The sequence below is a fragment of the Pleurodeles waltl genome, chromosome 8 (genome assembly GCF_031143425.1).
Source record: "Pleurodeles waltl isolate 20211129_DDA chromosome 8, aPleWal1.hap1.20221129, whole genome shotgun sequence".
NCBI lineage: Eukaryota > Metazoa > Chordata > Amphibia > Caudata > Salamandridae > Pleurodeles > Pleurodeles waltl.
The window spans coordinates 450023222-450036692 of NC_090447.1; positions in this window are offsets into that span (position 1 = coordinate 450023222).

A 13471-nucleotide genomic window follows, 5' to 3' on the forward strand; every position below is an offset into this window, starting at 1 on the left:
AAGAGGGCATGGAAAGCAACTATGAGACAAATGTAGCCACAGGGAACCTCTATGGTTAACGCAAAGACAGGAACCAGTCAGGCTAACAGGATGCAGGCTCTGTCAGGAACAAACATGAACAAGGCAAATACACAGTGAGCAGACTCTGACTGGGAAAAGCTGGAACAACACTATGGGAACTAAAAACTGTATTTGTGCTGTGGGCTGCATCGTTACACAATCCACCAAGGGCTGTGTTACACAAGTGATTTATATGCCAATGCACAACAAGAATATTCAGACAATGGCAGCTTCTAAGCAGTTCCATTGCCAGGCAGCAGCAATGGCAGTGCAGGTTCAAATGGCTGGTCTGCATGGAAGTGCTCACAGGTGCGTGCAGCTTCAGTCTCTCACAAGTCCTGTAGCTGAGAATCAAGTTCAAAGGGCCAACTGGACCTTTCACATGGGAAGCAATGGACAGCTGATTACAGGTCCTACAGACTACCAGGCAGTGCATTATGAAGTCCGTGCATTATAAAGTCCATGCAGACTGATGAACTATGACTATGGCATGCCATACTGAAGAGGGAAGCACACAGGAGTCAGAATGGGAGTCTGGTGTGTGCAGATGAAGCTTATTAGGGTACAGAGAGTCCATTTACAGGGCCCCCTAGAGAAGGGTGGGCAGGGACTGAAAACATGGGATGGACATGTCTTGTGAGCAATGCTTGTCATACCTGGGGCACTCGTGCTATCCATTTTCAGCGTAGTTGGACTCCTTGTCACACATGCTCCTTGCAAAGATAGCTGATGTCACATTTACTGCTGTCAAGGGTCTGTTCATACATTCCTGTTACCAGTGCAATAGCATATCCACTGCCTCCTGTATGAAACACTTTTTTACCTTATGATTGATGGTGTCTTAGTTGTGTGTCATGTGCTTCAATGAACCATGTTGGCAACATGGATGTGTGTCATAGCTGTGGTCTTCTGATATTTCCCTTCACATGTGAAATAGACAGGACATATGTCATTTCCATTGTGTGTGATGTTGGGTGTACATTCATACCAATCAAATGTGATGTTACTTTTTCAGTATCTTAATCTGTATTACTGCAGTGCTCCATGGGGCTAAGCTCTGATTATGATTCCTAGGGATCAGGTGATGCATAAAACATAACCCAGAGCATGACTGAGCGATGAAGTGAGGTGTTTAATGACATATGGTAATAAAGTGGTGATGGTGACTATAGTTCGAAGAAGTTTTGAACAATATGTTGTCCCTGACGCAATCCAGCAGCAGTGTTTGGATGGTCCCCCTCATGTTGACGAACAGCATCCTCCTCTTCCTCCTCTTCAGGCAATTGTGGGTCTGGTTCATAGAGGGGAATGTTCCCCCTTACACATATGTTGTGCAGGATGGCACAGGTCAAAATGATCTTGCAGACCATTTCAAGTGAATATAAGAGGCTGCCTCCGGTGATGTCGAGGCACCTGAATCTTGACTTCAGGATGCCAAATGTCCTCTCTACTATGGTGTGTATCCTCCGATGTGCCTTGTTATAGGCACGCTCTGCTGCTGTGCTTGGGTTGGCAAATGAGGTCATGATCCATGGCTGGATCCCATAACCCTGACAAGCCGAAAGAGAAAATGAGTGTAAATATTTGGATGTTGCGTGTTTATCACTTTGCATGGCAGTTGTTTTCTTGTGTCGTCTGTGACCCTTCTGTGTTTGTGTTATTGTGTGGGATCCTAGGCTTCTAGGATGTTCTTTCAGCATTGGGTTGTTTATTTATCTAAACTGGTGTTTGGCTGATTGACCTGATATCAGCGGTATATTTGTAAACTTGCAGTTAATTGTGTATCTCCCATGCATTATGTCATGTGAAAGAAGTGTCCATGTGCCTTCACTGGAGGTGACATGATACTTCCACACACAGAATTGATTCCATTGTGGTGGTAACACGGTTGTACTATATGGCCTGAACATCCCATCCAATTCAACATATGTAATAGCATGTGAAAAACACAGTGAGGCCCTTTGATTTGGCTAGGTGACAATGTACAACACATAAGTATAAGTCTGCAACACTGAAGTGTTCACAATTGACAATGCACAAATATCCCATGTATGACAAGTTCTATGCAAAGCTATTTTTGTGTTCTCACCAAGTCGACTCTCATGCAAACGTGCACCTACAGTACTGAACCTGGTCCAGGTAAGCTGGCTAACTTGGTTGTGGGGGTGAAAGTTTAAGTGTCAGAAGGTCCATGTACCTGTACATCTGTTGTGTATATGTGTAATTGTCTCAATGTGTGGCAATGTGCACTTTGCAATATTGTCACATCAATATGTGTTCTTTGCACAGTCCAATTCCTTTTTGGTAGCAGGCAATGTCACCCCAGGAGTGATGTGTGATGTTGGTACGGCCTCAATGTTTCCATGTCACCTTCATTAGAGTCATCATCATCATGCTATGTGTCTCATGGTGTTTGACCTGCAGCAAAACACATTATACACCTCTTACACAGTACTTATTGCTTGGAAGGGTGTGTGATTGAGTGTTATTGATGTGATATTGGAATATTCATCTTCCAAGTTATACTGCCAGTTAAGGCCATGTCATTGTCACTGTGTGGTTTTAAATTGGTCCCTTGTGGCTCTGACGTGGCATCTGTTATTATTTGCATCTGTCATTTGTCCATAGGTGTGTATCCCATTGGGTCAGGATTTCAAACATGACTAGAAGTGTCACAACCTCAGTGTCTTCCTGGCCACGTGTCCATGTAGTGGTGTATGTGTTGTATGTCCTACAGGGTTGCTGTGCAGTGTGTATATAACTAGGTTTCTTTACTTACCAACAAGTAGGCCATTTCCATATCGTCCATCCTGGAAGTGTTGTTTGATGGTGCAGTGGCGGAAGATGAATGAATCATGTACACTCCCAGGATACTTAGCCACGATGTTGGTGATCGATTCCCGGTGATCCACAATGGCCTGCACATTGATGGAGTATGTGTGCTTCCTGTTGCGGTATAGATGCTCGGTTGCAGCAGGTGGCACGATCCGTACATGTGTGCAGTCAATGGCACCAAGCACGTGCGGGAAGCCATGAATTTGATAAAAGCCCTGTTTGGTCTCCTGCTGCTTCTGCTGTGTGTTGGGGAAGCTGGTGTGGCGGGGTGTGAGGGAGATGATGGCATCCAATACCTTGGGTAGGAAGGCAGAGAATGAGGGCTGTAAGATCCCACTAACCAGGGCACCAGTTGTTTGAAAAGAGCCACTTGCCAACATGTGGAGGACAGCTAGCAGCTTGGTCTCTGGTGGAATGATGTGGGGTGTCTGCAAGCTGGGTGCCAACTGTGGCTCAATGTTGCGCAGCAGCTGCTGTATGGCTTGCTAGTTTAGTCTGTACCTCTGGATGATGTCATGTTCCCTGAGGCCCTGAAGGGTTGTCCTGGTCCTGAATATCCTCTCCTGCCTTCTGCGTTGCCTTTGGGGTCCCTGCAGGTGTGGTGGAAGCTGCTGCTGTTGGTCCTGTGCTATACATCTTTGTGCATGATGGAAGAACAGCACCTCCATGTCTTCCTTTTGGAGCTCTGATGTTGCTTCTGTGTGTTTTCCTTAAGTACTGGTGTGTTTGCCCCATTTTAACACCTGCCCTGACCCAGGCGTTAATTTTTGACGCAAATCGGGCTGTGCATCATTTTTCGACTCCACCTCCCAGCCATGTGGTTGGATAAAAATGGTGCACGGGTGTTTAAGTCACAGGGGGAATAGAGGAAGAGTCCTACCAGGCAGGCTCAGAGAAGCACTCTGATAATCCTGGGGAGGGTCCTTACACTGATCTTTCTATTAACAAACCCCTTAGTATAACTGGCAGTGGGAAGGGTTCACACACTAGTAGGGCTCCCTTCACACCTAGAGGCCAGGTCACTAGGGTGGATGCAGTTAGGGAAAGATCAGCCTCTGCAAATTCTAATGTTACTTCTGCCTCAGAAGTATCTCACAATTCTGACCCTGAGGACCAGTCCCTAGATAGGGAACTCAGAAAGCTGAGCTTAGAGGCCAGACTGAGGCTACAGTAGCAACAGTTGGCAATCCCTGGCTGTGGAGAAGGAAAGGCAGGGTTTGGGGTTAGTTCCCCATGGTGGCAGTGTAGGAGGCTGGCCTGGCTTGTAGTGGGTACCAGAAGTACTTACACCTTGTGCCAGGTCCAGTTATCCCTTATTAGTGTAGAAGAGGTGTTTCTAGCAGCTTAGGTTGATAGAAGGTAGATATGGCAAAGCAGCTTAGGCTGAACTAGGAGACATGTAAAGCTCCTACTATACCACTGGTGTCATATGCACAATATAATAATAAAACACAATACACAGAAGTCTAAAAATAAAGGTATTTTATTTTTATGACAATATGCCAAAAGTATCTCAGTGAGTACCCTCAGTATGAGGATAAGATATATACACAAGATATATGTACACAAACCAAAATTATGCAGGTAATAGCAAAAGGAAGTAATGCAAGCAATGTAAAATTACAGTAGATAGCAATAGGAGCACATAGGTTTAGGGGTAACACAAACTGTGAGAAAGTAGCCTCTTTCTAGCCTTGTTACCCCCACTTTTGGCCTGTTTGTGAGTGTATGTCAGGGTGTTTTCACTGTCTCACTGGGATCCTGCTAGCCAGGGCCCAGTGCTCATAGTGAAAATCCTATGTGTTCAGTATGTTTGTTATGTGTCACTGGGACCCTGCTAGTCAGGACCCCAGTGCTCATAAGTTTGTGGCCTATATGTATGTGTTCCCTGTGTGGTGCCTAACTGTCTCACTGAGGCTCTGCTAACCAGAACCTCAGTGGTTATGCTCTCTCATTTCTTTCTAAATTGTCACTAACAGGCTAGTGACCAATTTTACCAATTTACATTGGCTTACTGGAACACCCTTATAATTCCCTAGTATATGGTACTGAGGTACCCAGGGTATTGGGGTTCCAGGAGATCCCTATGGGCTGCAGCATTTCTTTTGCCACCCATAGGGAGCTCTGACAATTCTTACACAGGCCTGCCACTGCAGCCTGAGTGAAATAACGTCCACGTTATTTCACAGCCATTTTACACTGCACTTAAGTAACTTATAAGTCACCTATATGTCTAACCTTTACCTGGTAAAGGTTAGGTGCAAAGTTACTTAGTGTGAGGGCACCCTGGCACTAGCCAAGGTGCCCCCACATTGTTCAGAGCCAATTCCCTGAACTTTGTGAGTGCGGGGACACCATTACACGCGTGCACTACATATAGGTCACTACCTATATGTAGCTTCACAATGGTAACTCCGAATATGGCCATGTAATATGTCTATGATCATGGAATTGCCCCCTCTATGCCATCCTGGCATAGTTGGCACAATCCCATGATCCCAGTGGTCTGTAGCACAGACCCTGGTACTGCCAAACTGCCCTTCCTGGGGTTTCACTGCAGCTGCTGCTGCTGCCAACCCCTCAGACAGGCATCTGCCCTCCTGGGGTCCAGCCAGGCCTGGCCCAGGATGGCAGAACAAAGAACTTCCTCTGAGAGAGGGTGTGACACCCTCTCCCTTTGGAAAATGGTGTGAAGGCAGGGGAGGAGTAGCCTCCCCCAGCCTCTGGAAATGCTTTGTTTGGCACAGATGTGCCCAATTCTGCATAAGCCAGTCTACACCGGTTCAGGGGACCCCTTAGCCCTGCTCTGGCGCGAAACTGGACAAAGGAAAGGGGAGTGACCACTCCCCTGACCTGCACCTCCCCTGGGAGGTGTCCAGAGCTCCTCCAGTGTGCTCCAGACCTCTGCCATCTTGGAAACAGAGGTGCTGCTGGCACACTGGACTGCTCTGAGTGGCCAGTGCCACCAGGTGACGTCAGAGACTCCTTGTGATAGGCTCCTTCAGGTGTTGCTAGCCTATCCTCTCTCCTAGGTAGCCAAACCCTCTTTTCTGGCTATTTAGGGTCTCTGTCTCTGGGGAAACTTTAGATAACGAATGCAAGAGCTCATCCGAGTTCCTCTGCATCTCTCTCTTCACCTTCTGCCAAGGAATCGACTGCTGACCGCGCTGGAAGCCTGCAAACCTGCAACATAGTAGCAAAGACGACTACTGCAACTCTGTAACGCTGATCCTGCCGCCTTCTCGACTGTTTTCCTGCTTGTGCATGCTGTGGGGGTAGTCTGCCTCCTCTCTGCACCAGAAGCTCCGAAGAAATCTCCCATGGGTCGACGGAATCTTCCCCCTGCAACCGCAGGCACCAAAAAGCTGCATTACCGGTCCCTTGGGTCTCCTCTCAGCACGACGAGCGAGGTCCCTCGAATCCAGCGACTCTGTCCAAGTGACCCCCACAGTCCAGTGACTCTTCAGTCCAAGTTTGGTGGAGGTAAGTCCTTGCCTCACCTCACTGGGCTGCATTGCTGGGAACCGCGACTTTTGCAGCTACTCCGGCCCCTGTGCACTTCCGGCGGAAATCCTTTGTGCACAGCCAAGCCTGGGTCCACGGCACTCTAACCTGCATTGCACGACTTTCTAAGTTGGTCTCCGGCGACATGGGACTCCTTTGTGCGACTTCGGGTGAGCACCGTTTCACGCATCCTCGTAGTGCCTGTTTCTGGCACTTCTCCGGGTGCTACCTGCTGCTGAGAGGGCTCCTTGTCTTGCTCGACGTCCCGTCTCTCTCCTGGTCCAATTTGCAATCTCCTGGTCCCTCCAGGGCCACAGCAGCGTCCAAAAACGCTAACCGCACAATTTGCAGCTAGCAAGGCTTTTTGGCGTTCTTTCGGCGGGAAAACACTTCTGCACGACTCTCCACGGCGAGAGAGATCCGTCCACCAACGGGGAAGTCTCTAGCCCTTTTCGTTCCTGCAGAAACCTCAGCTTCTTCTGTCCAGTAGAAGCTTCTTTGCACCCGCAGCTGGCATTTCCTGGGCATCTGCCCATCTCCGACTTGCTTGTGACTTTTGGACTTGGTCCCCTTGTTCCACAGGTACCCTAGATTGGAAATCCACAGTTGTTGCATTGTTGGTTTGTGTCTTTCCTGCATTATTCCTCTAACACGACTTCTTTGTCCTTAGGGGAACTTTAGTGCACTTTGCACTCACTTTTCAGGGTCTTGGGGAGGGTTATTTTTCTAACTCTCACTATTTTCTAATAGTCCCAGCGACCCTCTACAAGGTCACATAGGTTTGGGGTCCATTCGTGGTTCGCATTCCACTTTTGGAGTATATGGTTTGTGTTGCCCCTATCCCTAGGTTTCCCCATTGCATCCTATTGTAACTATACATTGTTTGCACTGTTTTCTAAGACTATACTGCATATTTTTGCTATTGTGTATATATATCTTGTGTATATTTGCTATCCTCTCACTGAGGGCACACTCTAAGATACTTTGGCATATTGTCATAAAAATAAAGTACCTTTATTTTTAGTATAACTGTGTATTGTGTTTTCTTATGATATTGTGCATATGACACTAAGTGGTACTGTAGTAGCTTCACACGTCTCCTAGTTCAGCCTAAGCTGCTCTGCTAAGCTACCATTATCTATCAGCCTAAGCTGCTAGACACCCTATACACTAATAAGGGATAACTGGGCCTGGTGCAAGGTGCAAGTACCCCTTGGTACTCACTACAAGCCAGTCCAGCCTCCTACATTGGTTGTGCAGCGGTGGGATAAGTGCTTTGAGACTACTTACCACTCTTGTCATTGTACTTTTCATAAGAGAAAAATATACAAAACAAGGTCAGTGTATATACACATAGCCAAAAAGTTTTGCATTTCCTCTTTTCACTATTTTCTAAAGTGCTGAAAAGTACTCCTAAACTTTCAAAAAGTTCTTAAAAGTTTAAAAAGTTTTTTTCTGTCTCTCTAAAAAGTTCTGAAAACTTTTTTCTCTTTTTCTATCACTTTTAACTCTCTCTAAAAATGTCTGGCACAGGCCAAAATGTTGATCTTTCCAAACTTGCATATGATCACCTTAGCTGGAAAGGAGCAAGGAGTCTCTGCATAAAGAGAGGTTTGAGTGTAGGGAAGAATCCTTCCTTAGAACTGTTAATTAACATGCTTAGAGAACAGGATAAGGCTAAAAGTGCCCCATCTGTTGAAAAAGTAGCTAATGGTTCTCAATCTGATCCAGGGACTCCCCCAGGAAAAGATTCTGGAAAGAAACTTCCTAGCCTGCCCATTACTAGACAGTCTAGCATAGTTGGTAATGATGATGAGCCACACCATACAAATAGTGTTGTCTCACATAATAGCAAAAGCATTTATTCTCACCATACTGGTAGTGATGTTTCTGTTAGCCAAGCTGTTAGGGTGACTTCTGTAAGGGACAGGTCTCCTTCTGTTCATTCCCATCATACCTCTGTATCTAGGAATGTCCCTCCCACCAACCCTGATGACAGAATGTTAGAGAGGGAACTCAATAAGTTGAGGGTGGAACAAACCTGACTGAAGCTTAAAAAGCAACAGCTGGATTTGGATAGACAGTCTTTTGAACTAGAGAAGGAAAGACAGAAGTTGGGTTTAGAAACCCATGGTGGCAGCAGCAGTATTCCCCATAGTCATCCTGCAAAAGAGCATGATTCCAGGAATCTGCACAAGATAGTTCCCCCTTATAAGGAGGGGGATGACATTAACAAGTGGTTTGCTGCACTTGAGAGGGCCTGTGTTGTACAGGATGTCCCTCAAAGGCAGTGGGCTGCTATCCTATGGCTATCATTTAGTGGAAAAGGTAGGGATAGGCTCCTTACTGTGAAAGAAAATGATGCTAATAATTTCCAAGTTCTTAAGAATGCACTCCTGGATGATTATGGCTTAACCACTGAACAATACAGGATAAAGTTCAGAGAGACCAAAAAGGAGTCTTCACAAGACTGGGTTGATTTCATTGACCATTCAGTGAAGGCCTTGGAGGGGTGGTTACATGGCAGTAAAGTTACTGATTATGACAGCCTGTATAACTTGATCCTGAGAGAGCATATTCTTAATAATTGTGTGTCTGATTTGTTGCACCAGTACTTGGTGGACTCTGATCTGACCTCTCCCCAAGAATTGGGAAAGAAGGCAGACAAATGGGTCAGAACAAGGGTGAACAGAAAAGTTCATACAGGGGGTGACAAAGAGAACACTAAGAGGAAAGATGGTGAAAAATCTCAAGATAAGCATGGGGACAAGGGTAAAACCAAAGATCCCACTTCAAATCTTAAACACTCTTCAGGGGGTGGGGATAAAACAAATTCTTCCTCTTCTTCTCAACCTACACAATTTAAAAAGCCTTAGTGTTTTGTGTGTAAAAATAGAGGCCATAGGCCAGGGGATAAGTCCTGTCCAGGTAAACCCCCTGAGCCTACCACCACTAATACATCAAGCTCTAGTGCCCCTAGCAGTAGTGGTACTAGTGGTTGGACTGCTGGCAACAGTCAAGTTAAGGGTGTAGTTGGGTTCACTTATGGGTCCATAGTAGAAACTGGGGTAGTCAGTCCCAAGACAGTTTCTGTCACACCTAGTGGCATTGGCCTTGCCACACTGGCTGCTTGTCCCCTTACAATGGATAAGTACAGGCAGACAGTTTCAATAAATGGTGTTGAGGCCTTGGCCTACAGGGACACAGGTGCCAGTATCACTTTGGTGACTGAAAACCAAGTGCACCCTGATCAACACATCATTGGACAACAGTATAAGATTATTGATGTCCATAACTCCACTAAGTTTCTTCCCTTAGCTATAATTCAGTTTAGTTGGGGTGGAGTTACTGGCCCTAAGCAGGTGGTGGTATCACCTAGCTTACCTGTAGACTATCTCTTAGGTAATGACCTAGAGGCCTCAGGTTGGGCTGATGTAGAGTTTTATGCCCGTGCAGCCATGCTGGGCATCCCTGAGGAATTGTTCCCTCTCATTTCTACTGAAATGAAAACACAAAGGAGAGAAGACCTGAAAACTCAGGATCCCTCTCCATCAACAGGTAAAAAGGGTATCACAGTATCCCCTAACCACCCTACCATTCAGGATACCATTCCTGTGGTGGGAGAAACCTCTCCTGGGGTGGCACCTGTTCCAAGGGAATCATCAGTTGGCAAAACTGTACTCCCTGAGGTAGAAGTACCTCTCTGTGGGATAACTAACATTGGTGAGAAAAAGAGCACCATTTTAGTTAACATGGAGCATCCCTCCAACCCTCCCAGAGAAACTTTAGTGCAGAAACTCTGCACTGCCTCACAACACTTAGGACAGCATCCCTGCCCTAGTGTGGAGCTCATAGGACAGCATCCCTGCCCTGCTCCAACCCAAGAGAAACAGCATCCCTGTTCTCTCTTCCAGCCATATGGACAAAGTTTTTGCTCAGCTATGGCTTTTCTGAGACAGCATCCCTGTCTGGCATTTCCATCACTACAAATAGGTTCAGTGGACAATTCCCACTGCTCTAAACTAAAACTTACTGATAGAAACTCTGAAAATACATCTTCACATTGTTACTTAGCTAAAAAACTTCAAACAGGGTGGTTTACATCCCCACAGGGAAGTAACCATGTAGTGGATGATAAAGGGAGTAACCAGTCTATTGCAGAGCTACTCTCTACTTATCACCACTTAGACAAGAAAGTCTCAACTGGCCAAGGTTAGCCTTATTGTCCTTCGTTTGGGGGGGGGGTTGTGTGAGAAAGTAGCCTCTTTCTAGCCTTGTTACCCCCACTTTTGGCCTGTTTGTGAGTGTATGTCAGGGTGTTTTCACTGTCTCACTGGGATCCAGCTAGCCAGGGCCCAGTGCTCATAGTGAAAATCCTATGTTTTCAGTATGTTTGTTATGTGTCACTGGGACCCTGCTAGTCAGGACCCCAGTGCTCATAAGTTTGTGGCCTATATGTATGTGTTCCCTGTGTGGTGCCGAACTGTCTCACTGAGGCTCTGCTAACCAGAACCTCAGTGGTTATGCTCTCTCATTTCTTTCTAAATTGTCACTAACAGGCTAGTGACCAATTTTACCAATTTACATTGGCTTACTGGAACACCCTTATAATTCCCTAGTATATGGTACTGAGGTACCCAGGGTATTGGGGTTCCAGGAGATCCCTATGGGCTGCAGCATTTCTTTTGGCACCCATAGGGAGCTCTGGCAATTCTTACACAGGCCTGCCACTGCAGCCTGAGTGAAATAACGTCCACGTTATTTCACAGCAATTTTACACTGCACTTAAGTAACTTATAAGTCACCTATATGTCTAACCTTTACCTGGTAAAGGTTAGGTGCAAAGTTACTTAGTGTCAGGGCACCCTGGCACTAGCCAAGGTGCCCCCACATTGTTCAGAGCCAATTCCCTGAACTTTGTGAGTGCGGGGACACCATTACACACGTGCACTACATATAGGTCACTACCTATATGTAGCTTCACAATGGTAACTCCGAATATGGCCATGTAACATGTCTATGATCATGGAATTGCCCCCTCTATGCCATCCTGGCATAGTTGGCACAATCCCATGATCCCAGTGGTCTGTAGCACAGACCCTGGTACTGCCAAACTGCCCTTCCTGGGGTTTAACTGCAGCTGCTGCTGCTGCCAACCCCTCAGACAGGCATCTGCCCTCCTGGGGTCCAGCCAGGCCTGGCCCAGGATGGCAGAACAAAGAACTTCCTCTGAGAGAGGGTGTGACACCCTCTCCCTTTGGAAAATGGTGTGAAGGCAGGGGAGGAGTAGCCTCCCCCAACCTCTGGAAATGCTTTGTTGGGCACAGATGTGCCCAATTCTGCATAAGCCAGTCTACACCGGTTCAGGGGACCCCTTAGCCCTGCTCTGGCGCGAAACTGGACAAAGGAAAGGGGAGTGACCACTCCCCTGACCTGCACCTCCCCTGGGAGGTGTCCAGAGCTCCTCCAGTGTGCTCCAGACCTCTGCCATCTTGGAAACAGAGGTGCTGCTGGCACACTGGACAGCTCTGAGTGGCCAGTGCCGCCAGGTGACGTCAGAGACTCCTTGTGATAGGCTCCTTCAGGTGTTGCTAGCCTATCCTCTCTCCTAGGTAGCCAAACCCTCTTTTCTGGCTATTTAGGGTCTCTGTCTCTGGGGAAACTTTAGATAATGAATGCAAGAGCTCATCCGAGTTCCTCTGCATCTCTCTCTTCACCTTCTGCCAAGGAATCGACTGCTGACCGCGCTGGAAGCCTGCAAACCTGCAACATAGTAGCAAAGACGACTACTGCAACTCTGTAACGCTGATCCTGCCGCCTTCTCGACTGTTTTCCTGCTTGTGCATGCTGTGGGGGTAGTCTGCCTCCTCTCTGCACCAGAAGCTCTGAAGAAATCTCCCGTGGGTCGACGGAATCTTCCCCCTGCAACCGCAGGCACCAAAAAGCTGCATTACCGGTCCCTTGGGTCTCCTCTCAGCACAACGAGCGAGGTCCCTCGAATCCAGCGACTCTGTCCAAGTGACCCCCACAGTGCAGTGACTCTTCAGTCCAAGTTTGGTGGAGGTAAGTCCTTGCCTCACCTCACTGGGCTGCATTGCTGGGAACCGTGACTTTTTGCAGCTACTCCGGCCCCTGTGCACTTCCGGCGGAAATCCTTTGTGCACAGCCAAGCCTGGGTCCACGGCACTCTAACCTGCATTGCACGACTTTCTAAGTTGGTCTCCGGCGACGTGGGACTCCTTTGAGCGACTTCGGGTGAGCACCGTTTCACGCATCCTCGTAGTGCCTGTTTCTGGCACTTTTCCGGGTGCTACCTGCTGCTGAGAGGGCTTCTTGTCTTGCACGACGTCCCCTCTCTCTCCTGGTCCAATTTGCGACCTTCTGGTCCCTCCAGGGCCACAGCAGCGTCCAAAAATGCTAACTGCACAATTTGCAGCTAGCAAGGCTTGTTGGCGTTCTTTCGGCGGGAAAACACTTCTGCACGACTCTCCACGGCGAGAGGGATCCGTCCACCAAAGGGGAAGTCTCTAGCCCTTTTCGTTCCTGCAGAAACCTCAGCTTCTTCTGTCCAGTAGAAGCTTCTTTGCACCCGCAGCTGGCATTTCCTGGGCATCTGCCCATCTCCGACTTGCTTGTGACTTTTGGACTTGGTCCCCTTGTTCCACAGGTACCCTAGATTGGAAATCCACAGTTGTTGCATTGTTGGTTTGTGTCTTTCCTGCATTATTCCTCTAACACAACTTCTTTGTCCTTAGGGGAACTTTAGTGCACTTTGCACTCACTTTTCAGGGTCTTGGGGAGGGTTATTTTTCTAACTCTCACTATTTTCTAATAGTCCCAGCGACCCTCTACAAGGTCACATAGGTTTGGGGTCCATTCGTGGTTCGCATTCCACTTTTGGAGTATATGGTTTGTGTTGCCCCTATCCCTAGGTTTCCCCATTGCATCCTATTGTAACTATACATTGTTTGCACTGTTTTCTAAGACTATACTGCATATTTTTGCTATTGTGTATATATATCTTGTGTATATTTGCTATCCTCTCACTGAGGGCACACTCTAAGATACTTTG